The sequence below is a fragment of the Somniosus microcephalus genome, unplaced genomic scaffold, assembly GCF_052327205.1.
Source record: "Somniosus microcephalus isolate GS21.2 unplaced genomic scaffold, FLI_Smic_1.0 unresolved_chr1, whole genome shotgun sequence".
Taxonomy (NCBI): domain Eukaryota; kingdom Metazoa; phylum Chordata; class Chondrichthyes; order Squaliformes; family Somniosidae; genus Somniosus; species Somniosus microcephalus.
In genome coordinates this window covers 26,325,740-26,352,267 of record NW_028225179.1, presented here as the reverse complement: position 1 = coordinate 26,352,267, position 26,528 = coordinate 26,325,740, and the positions used below count along the sequence as shown (strand labels likewise).

Below are 26,528 nucleotides of genomic sequence, written 5' to 3'. Positions count from 1 at the left end.
TCCACTTTCATTCAAGGTGGGTTGAGAAATTTTTTGGAATATTTTAATTTTACCAAGATATGAGCAATGCAGGGGCACAGACCAGCAACACCAGCGCAATTTTCACGAAATTGTATTTCAAGTAAGATTCAGTGAAATGCTTGGAAAGTGCACCAGCATCAAACGTGTAATACAGTAACGACGAAGGATGGGATTCGAAACCACGCGTGCAGAGCACAATGGATTAATAATCCATCGCCTTAACCTCTCGGCCACCTCGTCTCACCAATATACTGCTTTCAGATATTCCATTTCTTGCTTTTTACATCTAATTAGAACTACCCTGAAAGAAATTCAACTTCACCGCTTATCCTGCCCGTGCACACAGATCTACAATGTTGAAAATGTACAATCAGCTTAATGTAAGCAACAGGCCTTCCGTTACTTCAGATGAGGGACTGTCAAAAATGGCCGGTTTCACGCCAGATTCAGAATATAAAAAGTGTCGCCCAGATAATTAAAAGACCTTTGTAGGACTTGAACCTTCAATCTTCTGATAACTGTAGAATTTGCAACAGAAGTCAGATGCCTAATCCATTAGTCTATGCGGCCGCTGATGCCGCTGAATCTCTTTTTATGGGGCGAATTGTGAGCAGGTTCAAGGAAACTGTTCGAAAAAAGAAGTGGATTGAGGAAAAGATAAAAATATTTCAACTGTATTAACAGGTCCTCTGTGAGCTGGATTCGCACCAGCGCAGTGAAACTCAATGCAAATGGGAAATGACATCGGCGGCTCGTTGGTCTAGGGGTATGATTCTCGCTTTGGGCATTTCACGATTAAAATGCGAGAGGTCCCGGGTTCAAATCCCGGACGAGCCCTCGCACATTTTGTTAAACTCAACAACTCGGTCATCAAAGCTGAAATCGCTCTGCTTCTAAAAAAACGGCATGATCCGAGATTGTGAGCTCTGCCATTTCAAACAGACACAGAATGATCCGGGGCTGTGAGCACTCGCGGTTTAAACAGACCCAGAATGATTCGCAACTGACCGCGACCCCGCCCATTATCGACAGGCCTGATTTTCAAAGCTTATGAAATCTATGGCAACATAAATCGGGCTGTTTCTAAAACGATGCCCGGTTTAATCTTGGACACCAAGTTGAAAATTCACTCCATTATCATTTTTCCCATTATCTCCGTCATTTTACTCCAGCCAAATGAACTGAGTTTAGGTGTCAGCCGTGGTTCAGCGGCAGCATACTCAAGCCTCACTCCAGAGACTTGAGTGCATAATCCAGGCTGACACTCCAGGGCAGTACTGAGGTAGTGCTGCACTGTCGGCAGTGCCGTCCTTCTAGTAAGATGTTAAACTGGGGCTTCAGATCCCATGAGAGAATGCTGAAAAGAACGAGGATTTCTCGCGCATTATTTATCTCTCAACCAAAGACCCAAAAACAGAAAATCTCGTCTTTCAGTTTGATAAATATTTTTGAAATTCCAAAGGAGAAATTGATGTTCCTGTTCCCTAATCATTTGCCTCTGGTCTTTTCATTCGGTGCCAATCTCAAAGGAAGGAAGAAGGAAGAGAGGGTTCTCAATCTCCGATTCACGATCTCATCTCCCCTTTCATTCAAGGTGGGTTGAGAAATTTCTTGGAATATTTTAATTTTACCAAGATATGAGCAATGCAGGGGCACAGACCAGCAACACCAGTGCAATTTTCACGAAATTGTATTTCAAATAAGATTCAGTGAAATGCTTGGAAAGTGCATCAGCATCAAACGTGTAATACTGTAACGACGAGGATGGGATTCGAACCCACGCGTGCAGAGCACAATGGATTAGCAGTCCATCGCCTTAACCTCTCGGCCACCTCGTCTCACCAATATCCTGCTTTCAGATATTCCATTTCTTGCTTTTTACATCTAATTAGAACTACCCTGAAAGAAATTCAACTTCACCGCTTATCCTGCCCGTGCACACAGATCTACAATGTTGAAAATGTACAATCAGCTCAATGTAAGCAACAGGCCTTCCGTTACTTCAGATGAGGGACTGTCAAAAATGGCCGGTTTCACGCCAGATTCAGAATATAAAAAGTGTCGCCCAGATAATTAAAAGACCTTTGTAGGACTTGAACCTTCAATCTTCTGATAACTGAAGAATTTGCAACAGAAGTCAGATGCCTAATCCATTAGTCTATGCGGCCGCTGATGCCGCTGAATCTCTTTTTATGGGGCGAATTGTGAGCAGGTTCAAGGAAACTGCTCGAAAAAAGAAGTGGATTGAGGAAAAGATAAAAATATTTCAACTGTATTAACAGGTCCTCTGCGAGCTGGATTCGCACCAGCGCAGTGAAACTCAATGCAAATGGGAAATGACATCGGCGGCTCGTTGGTCTAGGGGTATGATTCTCGCTTTGGGCAATTCACGATTAAAATGCGGGAGGTCCCGGGTTCAAATCCCGGACGAGCCCTGGCACATTTTGTTAAACTCAACAACTCGGTCATCAAAGCTGAAATCGCTCTGCTTCTAAAAAAACGGCATGATCCGAGATTGTGAGCTCTGCCATTTCAAACAGACACAGAATGATCCGGGGCTGTGAGCACTCGCGGTTTAAACAGACCCAGAATGATTCGCAACTGACCGCGACCCCGCCCATTTTCGACAGGCCTGATTTTCAAAGCTTATGAAATCTATGGCAACATAAATCGGGCTGTTTCTAAAACGATGCCCGGTTTAATCTTGGACACCAAGTTGAAAATTTACTCCATTATCATTTTTCCCATTATCTCCGTCATTTTACTCCAGCCAAATGAACTGAGTTTAGGTGTCAGCCGTGGCTCAGCGGCAGCATACTCAAGCCTCACTCCAGAGACTTGAGTGCATAATCCAGGCTGACACTCCAGGGCAGTACTGAGGTAGTGCTGCACTGTCGGCAGTGCCGTCCTTCTAGTAAGATGTTAAACTGGGGCTTCAGATCCCATGAGAGAATGCTGAAAAGAACGAGGATTTCTCGCGCATTATTTATCTCTCAACCAAAGACCCAAAAACAGAAAATCTCGTCTTTAAGTTTGATAAATATTTTTGAAATTCCAAAGGAGAAATTTATGTTCCTGTTCCCTAATCATTTGCCTCTGGTCTTTTCATTCGGTGCCAATCTCAAAGGAAGGAAGAAGGAAGAGAGGGTTCTCAATCTCCGATTCACGATCTCATCTCCACTTTCATTCAAGGTGGGTTGAGACATTTTTTGGAAGATTTTAATTTTACCAAGATATGAGCAATGCAGGGGCACAGACCAGCAACACCAGTGCAATTTTCACGAAATTGTATTTCAGGTAAGATTCAGTGAAATGCTTGGAAAGTGCATCAGCATCAAACGTGTAATACAGTAACGACGAGGATGGGATTCGAAACCACGCGTGCAGAGCAAAATGGATTAGCAGTCCATCGCCTTAACCTCTCGGCCACCTCGTCTCACCAATATACTGCTTTCAGATATTCAATTTCTTGCTTTTTACATCTAATTAGAACTACCCTGAAAGAAATTCAACTTCACCGCTTATCCTGCCCGTGCACACAGATCTACAATGTTGAAAATGTACAATCAGCTTAATGTAAGCAACAGGCCTTCCGTTACTTCAGATGAGGGACTGTCAAAAATGGCCGGTTTCACGCCAGATTCAGAATATAAAAAGTGTCGCCCAGATAATTAAAAGACCTTTGTAGGACTTGAACCTTCAATCTTCTGATAACTGAAGAATTTGCAACAGAAGTCAGATGCCTAATCCATTAGTCTATGCGGCCGCTGATGCCGCTGAATCTCTTTTTATGGGGCGAATTGTGAGCAGGTTCAAGGAAACTGTTCGAAAAAAGAAGTGGATTGAGGAAAAGATAAAAATATTTCAACTGTATTAACAGGTCCTCTGTGAGCTGGATTCGCACCAGCGCAGTGAAACTCAATGCAAATGGGAAATGACATCGGCGGCTCGTTGGTTCAGGGGTATGATTCTCGCTTTGGGCATTTCACGATTAAAATGCGAGAGGTCCCGGGTTCAAATCCCGGACGAGCCCTGGCACATTTTGTTAAACTCAACAACTCGGTCATCAAAGCTGAAATCGCTCTGCTTCTAAAAAAACGGCATGATCCGAGATTGTGAGCTCTGCCATTTCAAACAGACACAGAATGATCCGGGGCTGTGAGCACTCGCGGTTTAAACAGACCCAGAATGATTCGCAACTGACCGCGACCCCGCCCATTTTCGACAGGCCTGATTTTCAAAGCTTATGAAATCTATGGCAACATAAATCGGGCTGTTTCTAAAACGATGCCCGGTTTAATCTTGGACACCAAGTTGAAAATTTACTCCATTATCATTTTTCCCATTATCTCCGTCATTTTACTCCAGCCAAATGAACTGAGTTCAGGTGTCAGCCGTGGCTCAGCGGCAGCATACTCAAGCCTCACTCCAGAGACTTGAGTGCATAATCCAGGCTGACACTCCAGGGCAGTACTGAGGTAGTGCTGCACTGTCGGCAGTGCCGTCCTTCTAGTAAGATGTTAAACTGGGGCTTCAGATCCCATGAGAGAATGCTGAAAAGAACGAGGATTTCTCGCGCATTATTTATCTCTCAACCAAAGACCCAAAAACAGAAAATCTCGTCTTTAAGTTTGATAAATATTTTTGAAATTCCAAAGGAGAAATTTATGTTCCTGTTCCCTAATCATTTGCCTCTGGTCTTTTCATTCGGTGCCAATCTCAAAGGAAGGAAGAAGGAAGAGAGGGTTCTCAATCTCCGATTCACGATCTCATCTCCACTTTCATTCAAGGTGGGTTGAGACATTTTTTGGAAGATTTTAATTTTACCAAGATATGAGCAATGCAGGGGCACAGACCAGCAACACCAGTGCAATTTTCACGAAATTGTATTTCAGGTAAGATTCAGTGAAATGCTTGGAAAGTGCATCAGCATCAAACGTGTAATACAGTAACGACGAGGATGGGATTCGAAACCACGCGTGCAGAGCAAAATGGATTAGCAGTCCATCGCCTTAACCTCTCGGCCACCTCGTCTCACCAATATACTGCTTTCAGATATTCAATTTCTTGCTTTTTACATCTAATTAGAACTACCCTGAAAGAAATTCAACTTCACCGCTTATCCTGCCCGTGCACACAGATCTACAATGTTGAAAATGTACAATCAGCTTAATGTAAGCAACAGGCCTTCCGTTACTTCAGATGAGGGACTGTCAAAAATGGCCGGTTTCACGCCAGATTCAGAATATAAAAAGTGTCGCCCAGATAATTAAAAGACCTTTGTAGGACTTGAACCTTCAATCTTCTGATAACTGAAGAATTTGCAACAGAAGTCAGATGCCTAATCCATTAGTCTATGCGGCCGCTGATGCCGCTGAATCTCTTTTTATGGGGCGAATTGTGAGCAGGTTCAAGGAAACTGTTCGAAAAAAGAAGTGGATTGAGGAAAAGATAAAAATATTTCAACTGTATTAACAGGTCCTCTGTGAGCTGGATTCGCACCAGCGCAGTGAAACTCAATGCAAATGGGAAATGACATCGGCGGCTCGTTGGTTCAGGGGTATGATTCTCGCTTTGGGCATTTCACGATTAAAATGCGAGAGGTCCCGGGTTCAAATCCCGGACGAGCCCTGGCACATTTTGTTAAACTCAACAACTCGGTCATCAAAGCTGAAATCGCTCTGCTTCTAAAAAAACGGCATGATCCGAGATTGTGAGCTCTGCCATTTCAAACAGACACAGAATGATCCGGGGCTGTGAGCACTCGCGGTTTAAACAGACCCAGAATGATTCGCAACTGACCGCGACCCCGCCCATTTTCGACAGGCCTGATTTTCAAAGCTTATGAAATCTATGGCAACATAAATCGGGCTGTTTCTAAAACGATGCCCGGTTTAATCTTGGACACCAAGTTGAAAATTTACTCCATTATCATTTTTCCCATTATCTCCGTCATTTTACTCCAGCCAAATGAACTGAGTTCAGGTGTCAGCCGTGGCTCAGCGGCAGCATACTCAAGCCTCACTCCAGAGACTTGAGTGCATAATCCAGGCTGACACTCCAGGGCAGTACTGAGGTAGTGCTGCACTGTCGGCAGTGCCGTCCTTCTAGTAAGATGTTAAACTGGGGCTTCAGATCCCATGAGAGAATGCTGAAAAGAACGAGGATTTCTCGCGCATTATTTATCTCTCAACCAAAGACCCAAAAACAGAAAATCTCGTCTTTAAGTTTGATAAATATTTTTGAAATTCCAAAGGAGAAATTTATGTTCCTGTTCCCTAATCATTTGCCTCTGGTCTTTTCATTCGGTGCCAATCTCAAAGGAAGGAAGAAGGAAGAGAGGGTTCTCAATCTCCGATTCACGATCTCATCTCCACTTTCATTCAAGGTGGGTTGAGACATTTTTTGGAAGATTTTAATTTTACCAAGATATGAGCAATGCAGGGGCACAGACCAGCAACACCAGTGCAATTTTCACGAAATTGTATTTCAGGTAAGATTCAGTGAAATGCTTGGAAAGTGCATCAGCATCAAACGTGTAATACAGTAACGACGAGGATGGGATTCGAAACCACGCGTGCAGAGCAAAATGGATTAGCAGTCCATCGCCTTAACCGCTCGGCCACCTCGTCTCACCAATATACTGCTTTCAGATATTCAATTTCTTGCTTTTTACATCTAATTAGAACTACCCTGAAAGAAATTCAACTTCACCGCTTATCCTGCCCGTGCACACAGATCTACAATGTTGAAAATGTACAATCAGCTTAATGTAAGCAACAGGCCTTCCGTTACTTCAGATGAGGGACTGTCAAAAATGGCCGGTTTCACGCCAGATTCAGAATATAAAAAGTGTCGCCCAGATAATTAAAAGACCTTTGTAGGACTTGAACCTTCAATCTTCTGATAACTGAAGAATTTGCAACAGAAGTCAGATGCCTAATCCATTAGTCTATGCGGCCGCTGATGCCGCTGAATCTCTTTTTATGGGGCGAATTGTGAGCAGGTTCAAGGAAACTGTTCGAAAAAAGAAGTGGATTGAGGAAAAGATAAAAATATTTCAACTGTATTAACAGGTCCTCTGTGAGCTGGATTCGCACCAGCGCAGTGAAACTCAATGCAAATAGGAAATGACATCGGCGGCTCGTTGGTTCAGGGGTATGATTCTCGCTTTGGGCATTTCACGATTAAAATGCGAGAGGTCCCGGGTTCAAATCCCGGACGAGCCCTGGCACATTTTGTTAAACTCAACAACTCGGTCATCAAAGCTGAAATCGCTCTGCTTCTAAAAAAACGGCATGATCCGAGATTGTGAGCTCTGCCATTTCAAACAGACACAGAATGATCCGGGGCTGTGAGCACTCGCGGTTTAAACAGACCCAGAATGATTCGCAACTGACCGCGACCCCGCCCATTTTCGACAGGCCTGATTTTCAAAGCTTATGAAATCTATGGCAACATAAATCGGGCTGTTTCTAAAACGATGCCCGGTTTAATCTTGGACACCAAGTTGAAAATTTACTCCATTATCATTTTTCCCATTATCTCCGTCATTTTACTCCAGCCAAATGAACTGAGTTCAGGTGTCAGCCGTGGCTCAGCGGCAGCATACTCAAGCCTCACTCCAGAGACTTGAGTGCATAATCCAGGCTGACACTCCAGGGCAGTACTGAGGTAGTGCTGCACTGTCGGCAGTGCCGTCCTTCTAGTAAGATGTTAAACTGGGGCTTCAGATCCCATGAGAGAATGCTGAAAAGAACGAGGATTTCTCGCGCATTATTTATCTCTCAACCAAAGACCCAAAAACAGAAAATCTCGTCTTTAAGTTTGATAAATATTTTTGAAATTCCAAAGGAGAAATTTATGTTCCTGTTCCCTAATCATTTGCCTCTGGTCTTTTCATTCGGTGCCAATCTCAAAGGAAGGAAGAAGGAAGAGAGGGTTCTCAATCTCCGATTCACGATCTCATCTCCACTTTCATTCAAGGTGGGTTGAGAAATTTCTTGGAATATTTTAATTTTACCAAGATATGAGCAATGCAGGGGCACAGACCAGCAACACCAGTGCAATTTTCACGAAATTGTATTTCAAGTAAGATTCAGTGAAATGCTTGGAAAGTGCATCAGCATCAAACGTGTAATACAGTAACGACGAGGATGGGATTCGAACCCACGCGTGCAGAGCACAATGGATTAGCAGTCCATCGCCTTAACCTCTCGGCCACCTCGTCTCACCAATATACTGCTTTCAGATATTCCATTTCTTGCTTTTTACATCTAATTAGAACTACCCTGAAAGAAATTCAACTTCACCGCTTATCCTGCCCGTGCACACAGATCTACAATGTTGAAAATGTACAATCAGCTCAATGTAAGCAACAGGCCTTCCGTTACTTCAGATGAGGGACTGTCAAAAATGGCCGGTTTCACGCCAGATTCAGAATATAAAAAGTGTCGCCCAGATAATTAAAAGACCTTTGTAGGACTTGAACCTTCAATCTTCTGATAACTGTAGAATTTGCAACAGAAGTCAGATGCCTAATCCATTAGTCTATGCGGCCGCTGATGCCGCTGAATCTCTTTTTATGGGGCGAATTGTGAGCAGGTTCAAGGAAACTGTTCGAAAAAAGAAGTGGATTGAGGAAAAGATAAAAATATTTCAACTGTATTAACAGGTCCTCTGTGAGCTGGATTCGCACCAGCGCAGTGAAACTCAATGCAAATGGGAAATGACATCGGCGGTTCGTTGGTCTAGGGGTATGATTCTCGCTTTGGGCATTTCACGATTAAAATGCGAGAGGTCCCGGGTTCAAATCCCGGACGAGCCCTGGCACATTTTGTTAAACTCAACAACTCGGTCATCAAAGCTGAAATCGCTCTGCTTCTAAAAAAACGGCATGATCCGAGATTGTGAGCTCTGCCATTTCAAACAGACACAGAATGATCCGGGGCTGTGAGCACTCGCGGTTTAAACAGACCCAGAATGATTCGCAACTGACCGCGACCCCGCCCATTTTCGACAGGCCTGGTTTTCAAAGCTTATGAAATCTATGGCAACATAAATCGGGCTGTTTCTAAAACGATGCCCGGTTTAATCTTGGACACCAAGTTGAAAATTTACTCCATTATCATTTTTCCCATTATCTCCGTCATTTTACTCCAGCCAAATGAACTGAGTTTAGGTGTCAGCCGTGGCTCAGCGGCAGCATACTCAAGCCTCACTCCAGAGACTTGAGTGCATAATCCAGGCTGACACTCCAGGGCAGTACTGAGGTAGTGCTGCACTGTCGGCAGTGCCGTCCTTCTAGTAAGATGTTAAACTGGGGCTTCAGATCCCATGAGAGAATGCTGAAAAGAACGAGGATTTCTCGCGCATTATTTATCTCTCAACCAAAGACCCAAAAACAGAAAATCTCGTCTTTAAGTTTGATAAATATTTTTGAAATTCCAAAGGAGAAATTTATGTTCCTGTTCTCTAATCATTTGCCTCTGGTCTTTTCATTCGGTGCCAATCTCAAAGGAAGGAAGAAGGAAGAGAGGGTTCTCAATCTCCGATTCACGATCTCATCTCCACTTTCATTCAAGGTGGGTTGAGACATTTTTTGGAAGATTTTAATTTTACCAAGATATGAGCAATGCAGGGGCACAGACCAGCAACACCAGTGCAATTTTCACGAAATTGTATTTCAGGTAAGATTCAGTGAAATGCTTGGAAAGTGCATCAGCATCAAACGTGTAATACAGTAACGACGAGGATGGGATTCGAAACCACGCGTGCAGAGCAAAATGGATTAGCAGTCCATCGCCTTAACCTCTCGGCCACCTCGTCTCACCAATATATTGTTTTCAGATATTCAATTTCTTGCTTTTTACATCTAATTAGAACTACCCTGAAAGAAATTCAACTTCACCGCTTATCCTGCCCGTGCACACAGATCTACAATGTTGAAAATGTACAATCAGCTTAATGTAAGCAACAGGCCTTCCGTTACTTCAGATGAGGGACTGTCAAAAATGGCCGGTTTCACGCCAGATTCAGAATATAAAAAGTGTCGCCCAGATAATTAAAAGACCTTTGTAGGACTTGAACCTTCAATCTTCTGATAACTGAAGAATTTGCAACAGAAGTCAGATGCCTAATCCATTAGTCTATGCGGCCGCTGATGCCGCTGAATCTCTTTTTATGGGGCGAATTGTGAGCAGGTTCAAGGAAACTGTTCGAAAAAAGAAGTGGATTGAGGAAAAGATAAAAATATTTCAACTGTATTAACAGGTCCTCTGTGAGCTGGATTCGCACCAGCGCAGTGAAACTCAATGCAAATGGGAAATGACATCGGCGGCTCGTTGGTTCAGGGGTATGATTCTCGCTTTGGGCATTTCACGATTAAAATGCGAGAGGTCCCGGGTTCAAATCCCGGACGAGCCCTGGCACATTTTGTTAAACTCAACAACTCGGTCATCAAAGCTGAAATCGCTCTGCTTCTAAAAAAACGGCATGATCCGAGATTGTGAGCTCTGCCATTTCAAACAGACACAGAATGATCCGGGGCTGTGAGCACTCGCGGTTTAAACAGACCCAGAATGATTCGCAACTGACCGCGACCCCGCCCATTTTCGACAGGCCTGATTTTCAAAGCTTATGAAATCTATGGCAACATAAATCGGGCTGTTTCTAAAACGATGCCCGGTTTAATCTTGGACACCAAGTTGAAAATTTACTCCATTATCATTTTTCCCATTATCTCCGTCATTTTACTCCAGCCAAATGAACTGAGTTCAGGTGTCAGCCGTGGCTCAGCGGCAGCATACTCAAGCCTCACTCCAGAGACTTGAGTGCATAATCCAGGCTGACACTCCAGGGCAGTACTGAGGTAGTGCTGCACTGTCGGCAGTGCCGTCCTTCTAGTAAGATGTTAAACTGGGGCTTCAGATCCCATGAGAGAATGCTGAAAAGAACGAGGATTTCTCGCGCATTATTTATCTCTCAACCAAAGACCCAAAAACAGAAAATCTCGTCTTTAAGTTTGATAAATATTTTTGAAATTCCAAAGGAGAAATTTATGTTCCTGTTCCCTAATCATTTGCCTCTGGTCTTTTCATTCGGTGCCAATCTCAAAGGAAGGAAGAAGGAAGAGAGGGTTCTCAATCTCCGATTCACGATCTCATCTCCACTTTCATTCAAGGTGGGTTGAGAAATTTCTTGGAATATTTTAATTTTACCAAGATATGAGCAATGCAGGGGCACAGACCAGCAACACCAGTGCAATTTTCACGAAATTGTATTTCAAGTAAGATTCAGTGAAATGCTTGGAAAGTGCATCAGCATCAAACGTGTAATACAGTAACGACGAGGATGGGATTCGAAACCACGCGTGCAGAGCAAAATGGATTAGCAGTCCATCGCCTTAACCTCTCGGCCACCTCGTCTCACCAATATACTGCTTTCAGATATTCAATTTCTTGCTTTTTACATCTAATTAGAACTACCCTGAAAGAAATTCAACTTCACCGCTTATCCTGCCCGTGCACACAGATCTACAATGTTGAAAATGTACAATCAGCTTAATGTAAGCAACAGGCCTTCCGTTACTTCAGATGAGGGACTGTCAAAAATGGCCGGTTTCACGCCAGATTCAGAATATAAAAAGTGTCGCCCAGATAATTAAAAGACCTTTGTAGGACTTGAACCTTCAATCTTCTGATAACTGAAGAATTTGCAACAGAAGTCAGATGCCTAATCCATTAGTCTATGCGGCCGCTGATGCCGCTGAATCTCTTTTTATGGGGCGAATTGTGAGCAGGTTCAAGGAAACTGTTCGAAAAAAGAAGTGGATTGAGGAAAAGATAAAAATATTTCAACTGTATTAACAGGTCCTCTGTGAGCTGGATTCGCACCAGCGCAGTGAAACTCAATGCAAATGGGAAATGACATCGGCGGCTCGTTGGTTCAGGGGTATGATTCTCGCTTTGGGCATTTCACGATTAAAATGCGAGAGGTCCCGGGTTCAAATCCCGGACGAGCCCTGGCACATTTTGTTAAACTCAACAACTCGGTCATCAAAGCTGAAATCGCTCTGCTTCTAAAAAAACGGCATGATCCGAGATTGTGAGCTCTGCCATTTCAAACAGACACAGAATGATCCGGGGCTGTGAGCACTCGCGGTTTAAACAGACCCAGAATGATTCGCAACTGACCGCGACCCCGCCCATTTTCGACAGGCCTGATTTTCAAAGCTTATGAAATCTATGGCAACATAAATCGGGCTGTTTCTAAAACGATGCCCGGTTTAATCTTGGACACCAAGTTGAAAATTTACTCCATTATCATTTTTCCCATTATCTCCGTCATTTTACTCCAGCCAAATGAACTGAGTTTAGGTGTCAGCCGTGGCTCAGCGGCAGCATACTCAAGCCTCACTCCAGAGACTTGAGTGCATAATCCAGGCTGACACTCCAGGGCAGTACTGAGGTAGTGCTGCACTGTCGGCAGTGCCGTCCTTCTAGTAAGATGTTAAACTGGGGCTTCAGATCCCATGAGAGAATGCTGAAAAGAACGAGGATTTCTCGCGCATTATTTATCTCTCAACCAAAGACCCAAAAACAGAAAATCTCGTCTTTAAGTTTGATAAATATTTTTGAAATTCCAAAGGAGAAATTTATGTTCCTGTTCCCTAATCATTTGCCTCTGGTCTTTTCATTCGGTGCCAATCTCAAAGGAAGGAAGAAGGAAGAGAGGGTTCTCAATCTCCGATTCACGATCTCATCTCCACTTTCATTCAAGGTGGGTTGAGAAATTTTTTGGAAGATTTTAATTTTACCAAGATATGAGCAATGCAGGGGCACAGACCAGCAACACCAGCGCAATTTTCACGAAATTGTATTTCAAGTAAGATTCAGTGAAATGCTTGGAAAGTGCATCAGCATCAAACGTGTAATACAGTAACGACGAAGGATGGGATTCGAAACCACGCGTGCAGAGCACAATGGATTAGTAGTCCATCGCCTTAACCTCTCGGCCACCTCGTCTCACCAATATACTGCTTTCAGATATTCCATTTCTTGCTTTTTACATCTAATTAGAACTACCCTGAAAGAAATTCAACTTCACCGCTTATCCTGCCCGTGCACACAGATCTACAATGTTGAAAATGTACAATCAGCTTAATGTAAGCAACAGGCCTTCCGTTACTTCAGATGAGGGACTGTCAAAAATGGCCGGTTTCACGCCAGATTCAGAATATAAAAAGTGTCGCCCAGATAATTAAAAGACCTTTGTAGGACTTGAACCTTCAATCTTCTGATAACTGTAGAATTTGCAACAGAAGTCAGATGCCTAATCCATTAGTCTATGCGGCCGCTGATGCCGCTGAATCTCTTTTTATGGGGCGAATTGTGAGCAGGTTCAAGGAAACTGTTCGAAAAAAGAAGTGGATTGAGGAAAAGATAAAAATATTTCAACTGTATTAACAGGTCCTCTGTGAGCTGGATTCGCACCAGCGCAGTGAAACTCAATGCAAATGGGAAATGACATCGGCGGCTCGTTGGTCTAGGGGTATGATTCTCGCTTTGGGCATTTCACGATTAAAATGCGAGAGGTCCCGGGTTCAAATCCCGGACGAGCCCTCGCACATTTTGTTAAACTCAACAACTCGGTCATCAAAGCTGAAATCGCTCTGCTTCTAAAAAAACGGCATGATCCGAGATTGTGAGCTCTGCCATTTCAAACAGACACAGAATGATCCGGGGCTGTGAGCACTCGCGGTTTAAACAGACCCAGAATGATTCGCAACTGACCGCGACCCCGCCCATTTTCGACAGGTCTGATTTTCAAAGCTTATGAAATCTATGGCAACATAAATCGGGCTGTTTCTAAAACGATGCCCGGTTTAATCTTGGACACCAAGTTGAAAATTCACTCCATTATCATTTTTCCCATTATCTCCGTCATTTTACTCCAGCCAAATGAATTGAGTTTAGGTGTCAGCCGTGGCTCAGCGGCAGCATACTCAAGCCTCACTCCAGAGACTTGAGTGCATAATCCAGGCTGACACTCCAGGGCAGTACTGAGGTAGTGCTGCACTGTCGGCAGTGCCGTCCTTCTAGTAAGATGTTAAACTGGGGCTTCAGATCCCATGAGAGAATGCTGAAAAGAACGAGGATTTCTCGCGCATTATTTATCTCTCAACCAAAGACCCAAAAACAGAAAATCTCGTCTTTAAGTTTGATAAATATTTTTGAAATTCCAAAGGAGAAATTTATGTTCCTGTTCCCTAATCATTTGCCTCTGGTCTTTTCATTCGGTGCCAATCTCAAAGGAAGGAAGAAGGAAGAGAGGGTTCTCAATCTCCGATTCACGATCTCATCTCCACTTTCATTCAAGGTGGGTTGAGAAATTTTTTGGAATATTTTAATTTTACCAAGATATGAGCAATGCAGGGGCACAGACCAGCAACACCAGCGCAATTTTCACGAAATTGTATTTCAAGTAAGATTCAGTGAAATGCTTGGAAAGTGCACCAGCATCAAACGTGTAATACAGTAACGACGAAGGATGGGATTCGAAACCACGCGTGCAGAGCACAATGGATTAATAATCCATCGCCTTAACCTCTCGGCCACCTCGTCTCACCAATATACTGCTTTCAGATATTCCATTTCTTGCTTTTTACATCTAATTAGAACTACCCTGAAAGAAATTCAACTTCACCGCTTATCCTGCCCGTGCACACAGATCTACAATGTTGAAAATGTACAATCAGCTTAATGTAAGCAACAGGCCTTCCGTTACTTCAGATGAGGGACTGTCAAAAATGGCCGGTTTCACGCCAGATTCAGAATATAAAAAGTGTCGCCCAGATAATTAAAAGACCTTTGTAGGACTTGAACCTTCAATCTTCTGATAACTGTAGAATTTGCAACAGAAGTCAGATGCCTAATCCATTAGTCTATGCGGCCGCTGATGCCGCTGAATCTCTTTTTATGGGGCGAATTGTGAGCAGGTTCAAGGAAACTGTTCGAATAAAGAAGTGGATTGAGGAAAAGATAAAAATATTTCAACTGTATTAACAGGTCCTCTGTGAGCTGGATTCGCACCAGCGCAGTGAAACTCAATGCAAATGGGAAATGACATCGGCGGCTCGTTGGTCTAGGGGTATGATTCTCGCTTTGGGCATTTCACGATTAAAATGCGAGAGGTCCCGGGTTCAAATCCCGGACGAGCCCTCGCACATTTTGTTAAACTCAACAACTCGGTCATCAAAGCTGAAATCGCTCTGCTTCTAAAAAAACGGCATGATCCGAGATTGTGAGCTCTGCCATTTCAAACAGACACAGAATGATCCGGGGCTGTGAGCACTCGCGGTTTAAACAGACCCAGAATGATTCGCAACTGACCGCGACCCCGCCCATTATCGACAGGCCTGATTTTCAAAGCTTATGAAATCTATGGCAACATAAATCGGGCTGTTTCTAAAACGATGCCCGGTTTAATCTTGGACACCAAGTTGAAAATTCACTCCATTATCATTTTTCCCATTATCTCCGTCATTTTACTCCAGCCAAATGAACTGAGTTTAGGTGTCAGCCGTGGTTCAGCGGCAGCATACTCAAGCCTCACTCCAGAGACTTGAGTGCATAATCCAGGCTGACACTCCAGGGCAGTACTGAGGTAGTGCTGCACTGTCGGCAGTGCCGTCCTTCTAGTAAGATGTTAAACTGGGGCTTCAGATCCCATGAGAGAATGCTGAAAAGAACGAGGATTTCTCGCGCATTATTTATCTCTCAACCAAAGACCCAAAAACAGAAAATCTCGTCTTTCAGTTTGATAAATATTTTTGAAATTCCAAAGGAGAAATTGATGTTCCTGTTCCCTAATCATTTGCCTCTGGTCTTTTCATTCGGTGCCAATCTCAAAGGAAGGAAGAAGGAAGAGAGGGTTCTCAATCTCCGATTCACGATCTCATCTCCCCTTTCATTCAAGGTGGGTTGAGAAATTTCTTGGAATATTTTAATTTTACCAAGATATGAGCAATGCAGGGGCACAGACCAGCAACACCAGCGCAATTTTCACGAAATTGTATTTCAAGTAAGATTCAGTGAAATGCTTGGAAAGTGCATCAGCATCAAACGTGTAATACAGTAACGACGAAGGATGGGATTCGAAACCACGCGTGCAGAGCACAATGGATTAGTAGTCCATCGCCTTAACCTCTCGGCCACCTCGTCTCACCAATATACTGCTTTAAGATATTCCATTTCTTGCTTTTTACATCTAATTAGAACTACCCTGAAAGAAATTCAACTTCACCGCTTATCCTGCCCGTGCACACAGATCTACAATGTTGAAAATGTACAATCAGCTTAATGTAAGCAACAGGCCTTCCGTTACTTCAGATGAGGGACTGTCAAAAATGGCCGGTTTCACGCCAGATTCAGAATATAAAAAGTGTCGCCCAGATAATTAAAAGACCTTTGTAGGACTTGAACCTTCAATCTTCTGATAACTGTAGAATTTGCAACAGAAGTCAGATGCCTAATCCATTAGTCTATGCGGCCGCTGATGCCGCTGAATCTCTTTTTATGGGGCGAATTGTGAGCAGGTTCAAGGAAACTGTTCGAAAAAAGAAGTGGATTGAGGAAAAGATAAAAATATTTCAACTGTATTAACAGGTCCTCTGTGAGCTGGATTCGCACCAGCGCAGTGAAACTCAATGCAAATGGGAAATGACATCGGCGGCTCGTTGGTCTAGGGGTATGATTCTCGCTTTGGGCATTTCACGATTAAAATGCGAGAGGTCCCGGGTTCAAATCCCGGACGAGCCCTCGCACATTTTGTTAAACTCAACAACTCGGTCATCAAAGCTGAAATCGCTCTGCTTCTAAAAAAACGGCATGATCCGAGATTGTGAGCTCTGCCATTTCAAACAGACACAGAATGATCCGGGGCTGTGAGCACTCGCGGTTTAAACAGACCCAGAATGATTCGCAACTGACCGCGACCCCGCCCATTATAGACAGGCCTGATTTTCAAAGCTTATGAAATCTATGGCAACATAAATCGGGCTGTTTCTAAAACGATGCCCGGTTTAATCTTGGACACCAAGTTGAAAATTCACTCCATTATCATTTTTCCCATTATCTCCGTCATTTTACTCCAGCCAAATGAATTGAGTTTAGGTGTCAGCCGTGGCTCAGCGGCAGCATACTCAAGCCTCACTCCAGAGACTTGAGTGCATAATCCAGGCTGACACTCCAGGGCAGTACTGAGGTAGTGCTGCACTGTCGGCAGTGCCGTCCTTCTAGTAAGATGTTAAACTGGGGCTTCAGATCCCATGAGAGAATGCTGAAAAGAACGAGGATTTCTCGCGCATTATTTATCTCTCAACCAAAGACCCAAAAACAGAAAATCTCGTCTTTAAGTTTGATAAATATTTTTGAAATTCCAAAGGAGAAATTTATGTTCCTGTTCCCTAATCATTTGCCTCTGGTCTTTTCATTCGGTGCCAATCTCAAAGGAAGGAAGAAGGAAGAGAGGGTTCTCAATCTCCGATTCACGATCTCATCTCCACTTTCATTCAAGGTGGGTTGAGAAATTTTTTGGAATATTTTAATTTTACCAAGATATGAGCAATGCAGGGGCACAGACCAGCAACACCAGCGCAATTTTCACGAAATTGTATTTCAAGTAAGATTCAGTGAAATGCTTGGAAAGTGCACCAGCATCAAACGTGTAATACAGTAACGACGAAGGATGGGATTCGAAACCACGCGTGCAGAGCACAATGGATTAATAATCCATCGCCTTAACCTCTCGGCCACCTCGTCTCACCAATATACTGCTTTCAGATATTCCATTTCTTGCTTTTTACATCTAATTAGAACTACCCTGAAAGAAATTCAACTTCACCGCTTATCCTGCCCGTGCACACAGATCTACAATGTTGAAAATGTACAATCAGCTTAATGTAAGCAACAGGCCTTCCGTTACTTCAGATGAGGGACTGTCAAAAATGGCCGGTTTCACGCCAGATTCAGAATATAAAAAGTGTCGCCCAGATAATTAAAAGACCTTTGTAGGACTTGAACCTTCAATCTTCTGATAACTGTAGAATTTGCAACAGAAGTCAGATGCCTAATCCATTAGTCTATGCGGCCGCTGATGCCGCTGAATCTCTTTTTATGGGGCGAATTGTGAGCAGGTTCAAGGAAACTGTTCGAAAAAAGAAGTGGATTGAGGAAAAGATAAAAATATTTCAACTGTATTAACAGGTCCTCTGTGAGCTGGATTCGCACCAGCGCAGTGAAACTCAATGCAAATGGGAAATGACATCGGCGGCTCGTTGGTCTAGGGGTATGATTCTCGCTTTGGGCATTTCACGATTAAAATGCGAGAGGTCCCGGGTTCAAATCCCGGACGAGCCCTCGCGCATTTTGTTAAACTCAACAACTCGGTCATCAAAGCTGAAATCGCTCTGCTTCTAAAAAAACGGCATGATCCGAGATTGTGAGCTCTGCCATTTCAAACAGACACAGAATGATCCGGGGCTGTGAGCACTCGCGGTTTAAACAGACCCAGAATGATTCGCAACTGACCGCGACCCCGCCCATTATCGACAGGCCTGATTTTCAAAGCTTATGAAATCTATGGCAACATAAATCGGGCTGTTTCTAAAACGATGCCCGGTTTAATCTTGGACACCAAGTTGAAAATTCACTCCATTATCATTTTTCCCATTATCTCCGTCATTTTACTCCAGCCAAATGAACTGAGTTTAGGTGTCAGCCGTGGCTCAGCGGCAGCATACTCAAGCCTCACTCCAGAGACTTGAGTGCATAATCCAGGCTGACACTCCAGGGCAGTACTGAGGTAGTGCTGCACTGTCGGCAGTGCCGTCCTTCTAGTAAGATGTTAAACTGGGGCTTCAGATCCCATGAGAGAATGCTGAAAAGAACGAGGATTTCTCGCGCATTATTTATCTCTCAACCAAAGACCCAAAAACAGAAAATCTCGTCTTTCAGTTTGATAAATATTTTTGAAATTCCAAAGGAGAAATTGATGTTCCTGTTCCCTAATCATTTGCCTCTGGTCTTTTCATTCGGTGCCAATCTCAAAGGAAGGAAGAAGGAAGAGAGGGTTCTCAATCTCCGATTCACGATCTCATCTCCCCTTTCATTCAAGGTGGGTTGAGAAATTTCTTGGAATATTTTAATTTTACCAAGATATGAGCAATGCAGGGGCACAGACCAGCAACACCAGCGCAATTTTCACGAAATTGTATTTCAAGTAAGATTCAGTGAAATGCTTGGAAAGTGCATCAGCATCAAACGTGTAATACAGTAACGACGAAGGATGGGATTCGAAACCACGCGTGCAGAGCACAATGGATTAGTAGTCCATCGCCTTAACCTCTCGGCCACCTCGTCTCACCAATATACTGCTTTCAGATATTCCATTTCTTGCTTTTTACATTTAATTAGAACTACCCTGAAAGAAATTCAACTTCACCGCTTATCCTGCCCGTGCACACAGATCTACAATGTTGAAAATGTACAATCAGCTTAATGTAAGCAACAGGCCTTCCGTTACTTCAGATGAGGGACTGTCAAAAATGGCCGGTTTCACGCCAGATTCAGAATATAAAAAGTGTCGCCCAGATAATTAAAAGACCTTTGTAGGACTTGAACCTTCAATCTTCTGATAACTGTAGAATTTGCAACAGAAGTCAGATGCCTAATCCATTAGTCTATGCGGCCGCTGATGCCGCTGAATCTCTTTTTATGGGGCGAATTGTGAGCAGGTTCAAGGAAACTGTTCGAAAAAAGAAGTGGATTGAGGAAAAGATAAAAATATTTCAACTGTATTAACAGGTCCTCTGTGAGCTGGATTCGCACCAGCGCAGTGAAACTCAATGCAAATGGGAAATGACATCGGCGGCTCGTTGGTCTAGGGGTATGATTCTCGCTTTGGGCATTTCACGATTAAAATGCGAGAGGTCCCGGGTTCAAATCCCGGACGAGCCCTCGCACATTTTGTTAAACTCAACAACTCGGTCATCAAAGCTGAAATCGCTCTGCTTCTAAAAAAACGGCATGATCCGAGATTGTGAGCTCTGCCATTTCAAACAGACACAGAATGATCCGGGGCTGTGAGCACTCGCGGTTTAAACAGACCCAGAATGATTCGCAACTGACCGCGACCCCGCCCATTTTCGACAGGCCTGATTTTCAAAGCTTATGAAATCTATGGCAACATAAATCGGGCTGTTTCTAAAACGATGCCCGGTTTAATCTTGGACACCAAGTTGAAAATTCACTCCATTATCATTTTTCCCATTATCTCCGTCATTTTACTCCAGCCAAATGAATTGAGTTTAGGTGTCAGCCGTGGCTCAGCGGCAGCATACTCAAGCCTCACTCCAGAGACTTGAGTGCATAATCCAGGCTGACACTCCAGGGCAGTACTGAGGTAGTGCTGCACTGTCGGCAGTGCCGTCCTTCTAGTAAGATGTTAAACTGGGGCTTCAGATCCCATGAGAGAATGCTGAAAAGAACGAGGATTTCTCGCGCATTATTTATCTCTCAACCAAAGACCCAAAAACAGAAAATCTCGTCTTTAAGTTTGATAAATATTTTTGAAATTCATGTTCCTGTTCCCTAATCATTTGCCTCTGGTCTTTTCATTCGGTGCCAATCTCAAAGGAAGGAAGAAGGAAGAGAGGGTTCTCAATCTCCGATTCACGATCTCATCTCCACTTTCATTCAAGGTGGGTTGAGAAATTTTTTGGAATATTTTAATTTTACCAAGATATGAGCAATGCAGGGGCACAGACCAGCAACACCAGCGCAATTTTCACGAAATTGTATTTCAAGTAAGATTCAGTGAAATGCTTGGAAAGTGCACCAGCATCAAACGTGTAATACAGTAACGACGAAGGATGGGATTCGAAACCACGCGTGCAGAGCAAAATGGATTAGCAGTCCATCGCCTTAACCTCTCGGCCACCTCGTCTCACCAATATACTGCTTTCAGATATTCCATTTCTTGCTTTTTACATCTAATTAGAACTACCCTGAAAGAAATTCAACTTCACCGCTTATCCTGCCCGTGCACACAGATCTACAATGTTGAAAATGTACAATCAGCTTAATGTAAGCAACAGGCCTTCCGTTACTTCAGATGAGGGACTGTCAAAAATGGCCGGTTTCACGCCAGATTCAGAATATAAAAAGTGTCGCCCAGATAATTAAAAGACCTTTGTAGGACTTGAACCTTCAATCTTCTGATAACTGTAGAATTTGCAACAGAAGTCAGATGCCTAATCCATTAGTCTATGCGGCCGCTGATGCCGCTGAATCTCTTTTTATGGGGCGAATTGTGAGCAGGTTCAAGGAAACTGTTCGAAAAAAGAAGTGGATTGAGGAAAAGATAAAAATATTTCAACTGTATTAACAGGTCCTCTGTGAGCTGGATTCGCACCAGCGCAGTGAAACTCAATGCAAATGGCAAATGACATCGGCGGCTCGTTGGTCTAGGGGTATGATTCTCGCTTTGGGCATTTCACGATTAAAATGCGAGAGGTCCCGGGTTCAAATCCCGGACGAGCCCTCGCACATTTTGTTAAACTCAACAACTCGGTCATCAAAGCTGAAATCGCTCTGCTTCTAAAAAAACGGCATGATCCGAGATTGTGAGCTCTGCCATTTCAAACAGACACAGAATGATCCGGGGCTGTGAGCACTCGCGGTTTAAACAGACCCAGAATGATTCGCAACTGACCGCGACCCCGCCCATTATCGACAGGCCTGATTTTCAAAGCTTATGAAATCTATGGCAACATAAATCGGGCTGTTTCTAAAACGATGCCCGGTTTAATCTTGGACACCAAGTTGAAAATTCACTCCATTATCATTTTTCCCATTATCTCCGTCATTTTACTCCAGCCAAATGAACTGAGTTTAGGTGTCAGCCGTGGTTCAGCGGCAGCATACTCAAGCCTCACTCCAGAGACTTGAGTGCATAATCCAGGCTGACACTCCAGGGCAGTACTGAGGTAGTGCTGCACTGTCGGCAGTGCCGTCCTTCTAGTAAGATGTTAAACTGGGGCTTCAGATCCCATGAGAGAATGCTGAAAAGAACGAGGATTTCTCGCGCATTATTTATCTCTCAACCAAAGACCCAAAAACAGAAAATCTCGTCTTTCAGTTTGATAAATATTTTTGAAATTCCAAAGGAGAAATTGATGTTCCTGTTCCCTAATCATTTGCCTCTGGTCTTTTCATTCGGTGCCAATCTCAAAGGAAGGAAGAAGGAAGAGAGGGTTCTCAATCTCCGATTCACGATCTCATCTCCCCTTTCATTCAAGGTGGGTTGAGAAATTTCTTGGAATATTTTAATTTTACCAAGATATGAGCAATGCAGGGGCACAGACCAGCAACACCAGCGCAATTTTCACGAAATTGTATTTCAAGTAAGATTCAGTGAAATGCTTGGAAAGTGCATCAGCATCAAACGTGTAATACAGTAACGACGAAGGATGGGATTCGAAACCACGCGTGCAGAGCACAATGGATTAGTAGTCCATCGCCTTAACCTCTCGGCCACCTCGTCTCACCAATATACTGCTTTCAGATATTCCATTTCTTGCTTTTTACATCTAATTAGAACTACCCTGAAAGAAATTCAACTTCACCGCTTATCCTGCCCGTGCACACAGATCTACAATGTTGAAAATGTACAATCAGCTTAATGTAAGCAACAGGCCTTCCGTTACTTCAGATGAGGGACTGTCAAAAATGGCCGGTTTCACGCCAGATTCAGAATATAAAAAGTGTCGCCCAGATAATTAAAAGACCTTTGTAGGACTTGAACCTTCAATCTTCTGATAACTGTAGAATTTGCAACAGAAGTCAGATGCCTAATCCATTAGTCTATGCGGCCGCTGATGCCGCTGAATCTCTTTTTATGGGGCGAATTGTGAGCAGGTTCAAGGAAACTGTTCGAAAAAAGAAGTGGATTGAGGAAAAGATAAAAATATTTCAACTGTATTAACAGGTCCTCTGTGAGCTGGATTCGCACCAGCGCAGTGAAACTCAATGCAAATGGGAAATGACATCGGCGGCTCGTTGGTCTAGGGGTATGATTCTCGCTTTGGGCATTTCACGATTAAAATGCGAGAGGTCCCGGGTTCAAATCCCGGACGAGCCCTCGCACATTTTGTTAAACTCAACAACTCGGTCATCAAAGCTGAAATCGCTCTGCTTCTAAAAAAACGGCATGATCCGAGATTGTGAGCTCTGCCATTTCAAACAGACACAGAATGATCCGGGGCTGTGAGCACTCGCGGTTTAAACAGACCCAGAATGATTCGCAACTGACCGCGACCCCGCCCATTTTCGACAGGCCTGATTTTCAAAGCTTATGAAATCTATGGCAACATAAATCGGGCTGTTTCTAAAACGATGCCCGGTTTAATCTTGGACACCAAGTTGAAAATTCACTCCATTATCATTTTTCCCATTATCTCCGTCATTTTACTCCAGCCAAATGAATTGAGTTTAGGTGTCAGCCGTGGCTCAGCGGCAGCATACTCAAGCCTCACTCCAGAGACTTGAGTGCATAATCCAGGCTGACACTCCAGGGCAGTACTGAGGTAGTGCTGCACTGTCGGCAGTGCCGTCCTTCTAGTAAGATGTTAAACTGGGGCTTCAGATCCCATGAGAGAATGCTGAAAAGAACGAGGATTTCTCGCGCATTATTTATCTCTCAACCAAAGACCCAAAAACAGAAAATCTCGTCTTTAAGTTTGATAAATATTTTTGAAATTCCAAAGGAGAAATTTATGTTCCTGTTCCCTAATCATTTGCCTCTGGTCTTTTCATTCGGTGCCAATCTCAAAGGAAGGAAGAAGGAAGAGAGGGTTCTCAATCTCCGATTCACGATCTCATCTCCACTTTCATTCAAGGTGGGTTGAGAAATTTTTTGGAATATTTTAATTTTACCAAGATATGAGCAATGCAGGGGCACAGACCAGCAACACCAGCGCAATTTTCACGAAATTGTATTTGAAGTAAGATTCAGTGAAATGCTTGGAAAGTGCACCAGCATCAAACGTGTAATACAGTAACGACGAAGGATGGGATTCGAAACCACGCGTGCAGAGCACAATGGATTAATAATCCATCGCCTTAACCTCTCGGCCACCTCGTCTCACCAATATACTGCTTTCAGATATTCCATTTCTTGCTTTTTACATCTAATTAGAACTACCCTGAAAGAAATTCAACTTCACCGCTTATCCTGCCCGTGCACACAGATCTACAATGTTGAAAATGTACAATCAGCTTAATGTAAGCAACAGGCCTTCCGTTACTTCAGATGAGGGACTGTCAAAAATGGCCGGTTTCACGCCAGATTCAGAATATAAAAAGTGTCGCCCAGATAATTAAAAGACCTTTGTAGGACTTGAACCTTCAATCTTCTGATAACTGTAGAATTTGCAACAGAAGTCAGATGCCTAATCCATTAGTCTATGCGGCCGCTGATGCCGCTGAATCTCTTTTTATGGGGCGAATTGTGAGCAGGTTCAAGGAAACTGTTCGAAAAAAGAAGTGGATTGAGGAAAAGATAAAAATATTTCAACTGTATTAACAGGTCCTCTGTGAGCTGGATTCGCACCAGCGCAGTGAAACTCAATGCAAATGGGAAATGACATCGGCGGCTCGTTGGTCTAGGGGTATGATTCTCGCTTTGGGCATTTCACGATTAAAATGCGAGAGGTCCCGGGTTCAAATCCCGGACGAGCCCTCGCACATTTTGTTAAACTCAACAACTCGGTCATCAAAGCTGAAATCGCTCTGCTTCTAAAAAAACGGCATGATCCGAGATTGTGAGCTCTGCCATTTCAAACAGACACAGAATGATCCGGGGCTGTGAGCACTCGCGGTTTAAACAGACCCAGAATGATTCGCAACTGACCGCGACCCCGCCCATTATCGACAGGCCTGATTTTCAAAGCTTATGAAATCTATGGCAACATAAATCGGGCTGTTTCTAAAACGATGCCCGGTTTAATCTTGGACACCAAGTTGAAAATTCACTCCATTATCATTTTTCCCATTATCTCCGTCATTTTACTCCAGCCAAATGAACTGAGTTTAGGTGTCAGCCGTGGTTCAGCGGCAGCATACTCAAGCCTCACTCCAGAGACTTGAGTGCATAATCCAGGCTGACACTCCAGGGCAGTACTGAGGTAGTGCTGCACTGTCGGCAGTGCCGTCCTTCTAGTAAGATGTTAAACTGGGGCTTCAGATCCCATGAGAGAATGCTGAAAAGAACGAGGATTTCTCGCGCATTATTTATCTCTCAACCAAAGACCCAAAAACAGAAAATCTCGTCTTTCAGTTTGATAAATATTTTTGAAATTCCAAAGGAGAAATTGATGTTCCTGTTCCCTAATCATTTGCCTCTGGTCTTTTCATTCGGTGCCAATCTCAAAGGAAGGAAGAAGGAAGAGAGGGTTCTCAATCTCCGATTCACGATCTCATCTCCCCTTTCATTCAAGGTGGGTTGAGAAATTTCTTGGAATATTTTAATTTTACCAAGATATGAGCAATGCAGGGGCACAGACCAGCAACACCAGTGCAATTTTCACGAAATTGTATTTCAAATAAGATTCAGTGAAATGCTTGGAAAGTGCATCAGCATCAAACGTGTAATACTGTAACGACGAGGATGGGATTCGAACCCACGCGTGCAGAGCACAATGGATTAGCAGTCCATCGCCTTAACCTCTCGGCCACCTCGTCTCACCAATATCCTGCTTTCAGATATTCCATTTCTTGCTTTTTACATCTAATTAGAACTACCCTGAAAGAAATTCAACTTCACCGCTTATCCTGCCCGTGCACACAGATCTACAATGTTGAAAATGTACAATCAGCTCAATGTAAGCAACAGGCCTTCCGTTACTTCAGATGAGGGACTGTCAAAAATGGCCGGTTTCACGCCAGATTCAGAATATAAAAAGTGTCGCCCAGATAATTAAAAGACCTTTGTAGGACTTGAACCTTCAATCTTCTGATAACTGAAGAATTTGCAACAGAAGTCAGATGCCTAATCCATTAGTCTATGCGGCCGCTGATGCCGCTGAATCTCTTTTTATGGGGCGAATTGTGAGCAGGTTCAAGGAAACTGCTCGAAAAAAGAAGTGGATTGAGGAAAAGATAAAAATATTTCAACTGTATTAACAGGTCCTCTGCGAGCTGGATTCGCACCAGCGCAGTGAAACTCAATGCAAATGGGAAATGACATCGGCGGCTCGTTGGTCTAGGGGTATGATTCTCGCTTTGGGCATTTCACGATTAAAATGCGGGAGGTCCCGGGTTCAAATCCCGGACGAGCCCTGGCACATTTTGTTAAACTCAACAACTCGGTCATCAAAGCTGAAATCGCTCTGCTTCTAAAAAAACGGCATGATCCGAGATTGTGAGCTCTGCCATTTCAAACAGACA

General features: G+C 43.5%; 20 non-coding genes across 20 annotated transcripts; 9 read left to right on the top strand and 11 right to left on the bottom strand.

The window, feature by feature from the left end:
• Positions 1-178: 178 nt before the first annotated feature.
• On the bottom strand, positions 179-261 carry trnan-auu (transfer RNA asparagine (anticodon AUU)). Its single transcript has one exon. It is a non-coding gene; the product is annotated as a tRNA-Asn (tRNA).
• Positions 262-770: 509 nt separating this feature from the next.
• On the top strand, positions 771-858 carry trnap-ugg (transfer RNA proline (anticodon UGG)). Its single transcript is given in 2 exon segments — positions 771-806; positions 823-858. It is a non-coding gene; the product is annotated as a tRNA-Pro (tRNA).
• A 919-nt stretch (positions 859-1,777) lies between these two features.
• On the bottom strand, positions 1,778-1,859 carry trnas-gcu (transfer RNA serine (anticodon GCU)). The gene has a single exon. It is a non-coding gene; the product is annotated as a tRNA-Ser (tRNA).
• Positions 1,860-8,169: 6,310 nt separating this feature from the next.
• trnas-gcu (transfer RNA serine (anticodon GCU)) lies at positions 8,170-8,251 on the bottom strand. The gene has a single exon. It is a non-coding gene; the product is annotated as a tRNA-Ser (tRNA).
• Positions 8,252-12,963: 4,712 nt separating this feature from the next.
• On the bottom strand, positions 12,964-13,046 carry trnas-acu (transfer RNA serine (anticodon ACU)). The gene has a single exon. It is a non-coding gene; the product is annotated as a tRNA-Ser (tRNA).
• Positions 13,047-13,555: 509 nt separating this feature from the next.
• trnap-ugg (transfer RNA proline (anticodon UGG)) lies at positions 13,556-13,643 on the top strand. The gene is given in 2 exon segments: positions 13,556-13,591; positions 13,608-13,643. It is a non-coding gene; the product is annotated as a tRNA-Pro (tRNA).
• A 919-nt stretch (positions 13,644-14,562) lies between these two features.
• On the bottom strand, positions 14,563-14,645 carry trnan-auu (transfer RNA asparagine (anticodon AUU)). The gene has a single exon. It is a non-coding gene; the product is annotated as a tRNA-Asn (tRNA).
• A 509-nt stretch (positions 14,646-15,154) lies between these two features.
• trnap-ugg (transfer RNA proline (anticodon UGG)) lies at positions 15,155-15,242 on the top strand. The gene is given in 2 exon segments: positions 15,155-15,190; positions 15,207-15,242. It is a non-coding gene; the product is annotated as a tRNA-Pro (tRNA).
• A 919-nt stretch (positions 15,243-16,161) lies between these two features.
• On the bottom strand, positions 16,162-16,244 carry trnas-acu (transfer RNA serine (anticodon ACU)). Its single transcript has one exon. It is a non-coding gene; the product is annotated as a tRNA-Ser (tRNA).
• A 509-nt stretch (positions 16,245-16,753) lies between these two features.
• On the top strand, positions 16,754-16,841 carry trnap-ugg (transfer RNA proline (anticodon UGG)). Its single transcript is given in 2 exon segments — positions 16,754-16,789; positions 16,806-16,841. It is a non-coding gene; the product is annotated as a tRNA-Pro (tRNA).
• Positions 16,842-17,760: 919 nt separating this feature from the next.
• Positions 17,761-17,843, bottom strand: trnan-auu (transfer RNA asparagine (anticodon AUU)). Its single transcript has one exon. It is a non-coding gene; the product is annotated as a tRNA-Asn (tRNA).
• A 509-nt stretch (positions 17,844-18,352) lies between these two features.
• Positions 18,353-18,440, top strand: trnap-ugg (transfer RNA proline (anticodon UGG)). The gene is given in 2 exon segments: positions 18,353-18,388; positions 18,405-18,440. It is a non-coding gene; the product is annotated as a tRNA-Pro (tRNA).
• A 919-nt stretch (positions 18,441-19,359) lies between these two features.
• On the bottom strand, positions 19,360-19,442 carry trnas-acu (transfer RNA serine (anticodon ACU)). Its single transcript has one exon. It is a non-coding gene; the product is annotated as a tRNA-Ser (tRNA).
• Positions 19,443-19,951: 509 nt separating this feature from the next.
• Positions 19,952-20,039, top strand: trnap-ugg (transfer RNA proline (anticodon UGG)). The gene is given in 2 exon segments: positions 19,952-19,987; positions 20,004-20,039. It is a non-coding gene; the product is annotated as a tRNA-Pro (tRNA).
• A 1,497-nt stretch (positions 20,040-21,536) lies between these two features.
• On the top strand, positions 21,537-21,624 carry trnap-ugg (transfer RNA proline (anticodon UGG)). The gene is given in 2 exon segments: positions 21,537-21,572; positions 21,589-21,624. It is a non-coding gene; the product is annotated as a tRNA-Pro (tRNA).
• Positions 21,625-22,543: 919 nt separating this feature from the next.
• trnas-acu (transfer RNA serine (anticodon ACU)) lies at positions 22,544-22,626 on the bottom strand. The gene has a single exon. It is a non-coding gene; the product is annotated as a tRNA-Ser (tRNA).
• A 509-nt stretch (positions 22,627-23,135) lies between these two features.
• Positions 23,136-23,223, top strand: trnap-ugg (transfer RNA proline (anticodon UGG)). The gene is given in 2 exon segments: positions 23,136-23,171; positions 23,188-23,223. It is a non-coding gene; the product is annotated as a tRNA-Pro (tRNA).
• A 919-nt stretch (positions 23,224-24,142) lies between these two features.
• On the bottom strand, positions 24,143-24,225 carry trnan-auu (transfer RNA asparagine (anticodon AUU)). The gene has a single exon. It is a non-coding gene; the product is annotated as a tRNA-Asn (tRNA).
• Positions 24,226-24,734: 509 nt separating this feature from the next.
• On the top strand, positions 24,735-24,822 carry trnap-ugg (transfer RNA proline (anticodon UGG)). Its single transcript is given in 2 exon segments — positions 24,735-24,770; positions 24,787-24,822. It is a non-coding gene; the product is annotated as a tRNA-Pro (tRNA).
• Positions 24,823-25,741: 919 nt separating this feature from the next.
• Positions 25,742-25,823, bottom strand: trnas-gcu (transfer RNA serine (anticodon GCU)). The gene has a single exon. It is a non-coding gene; the product is annotated as a tRNA-Ser (tRNA).
• Positions 25,824-26,528: the final 705 nt, after the last annotated feature.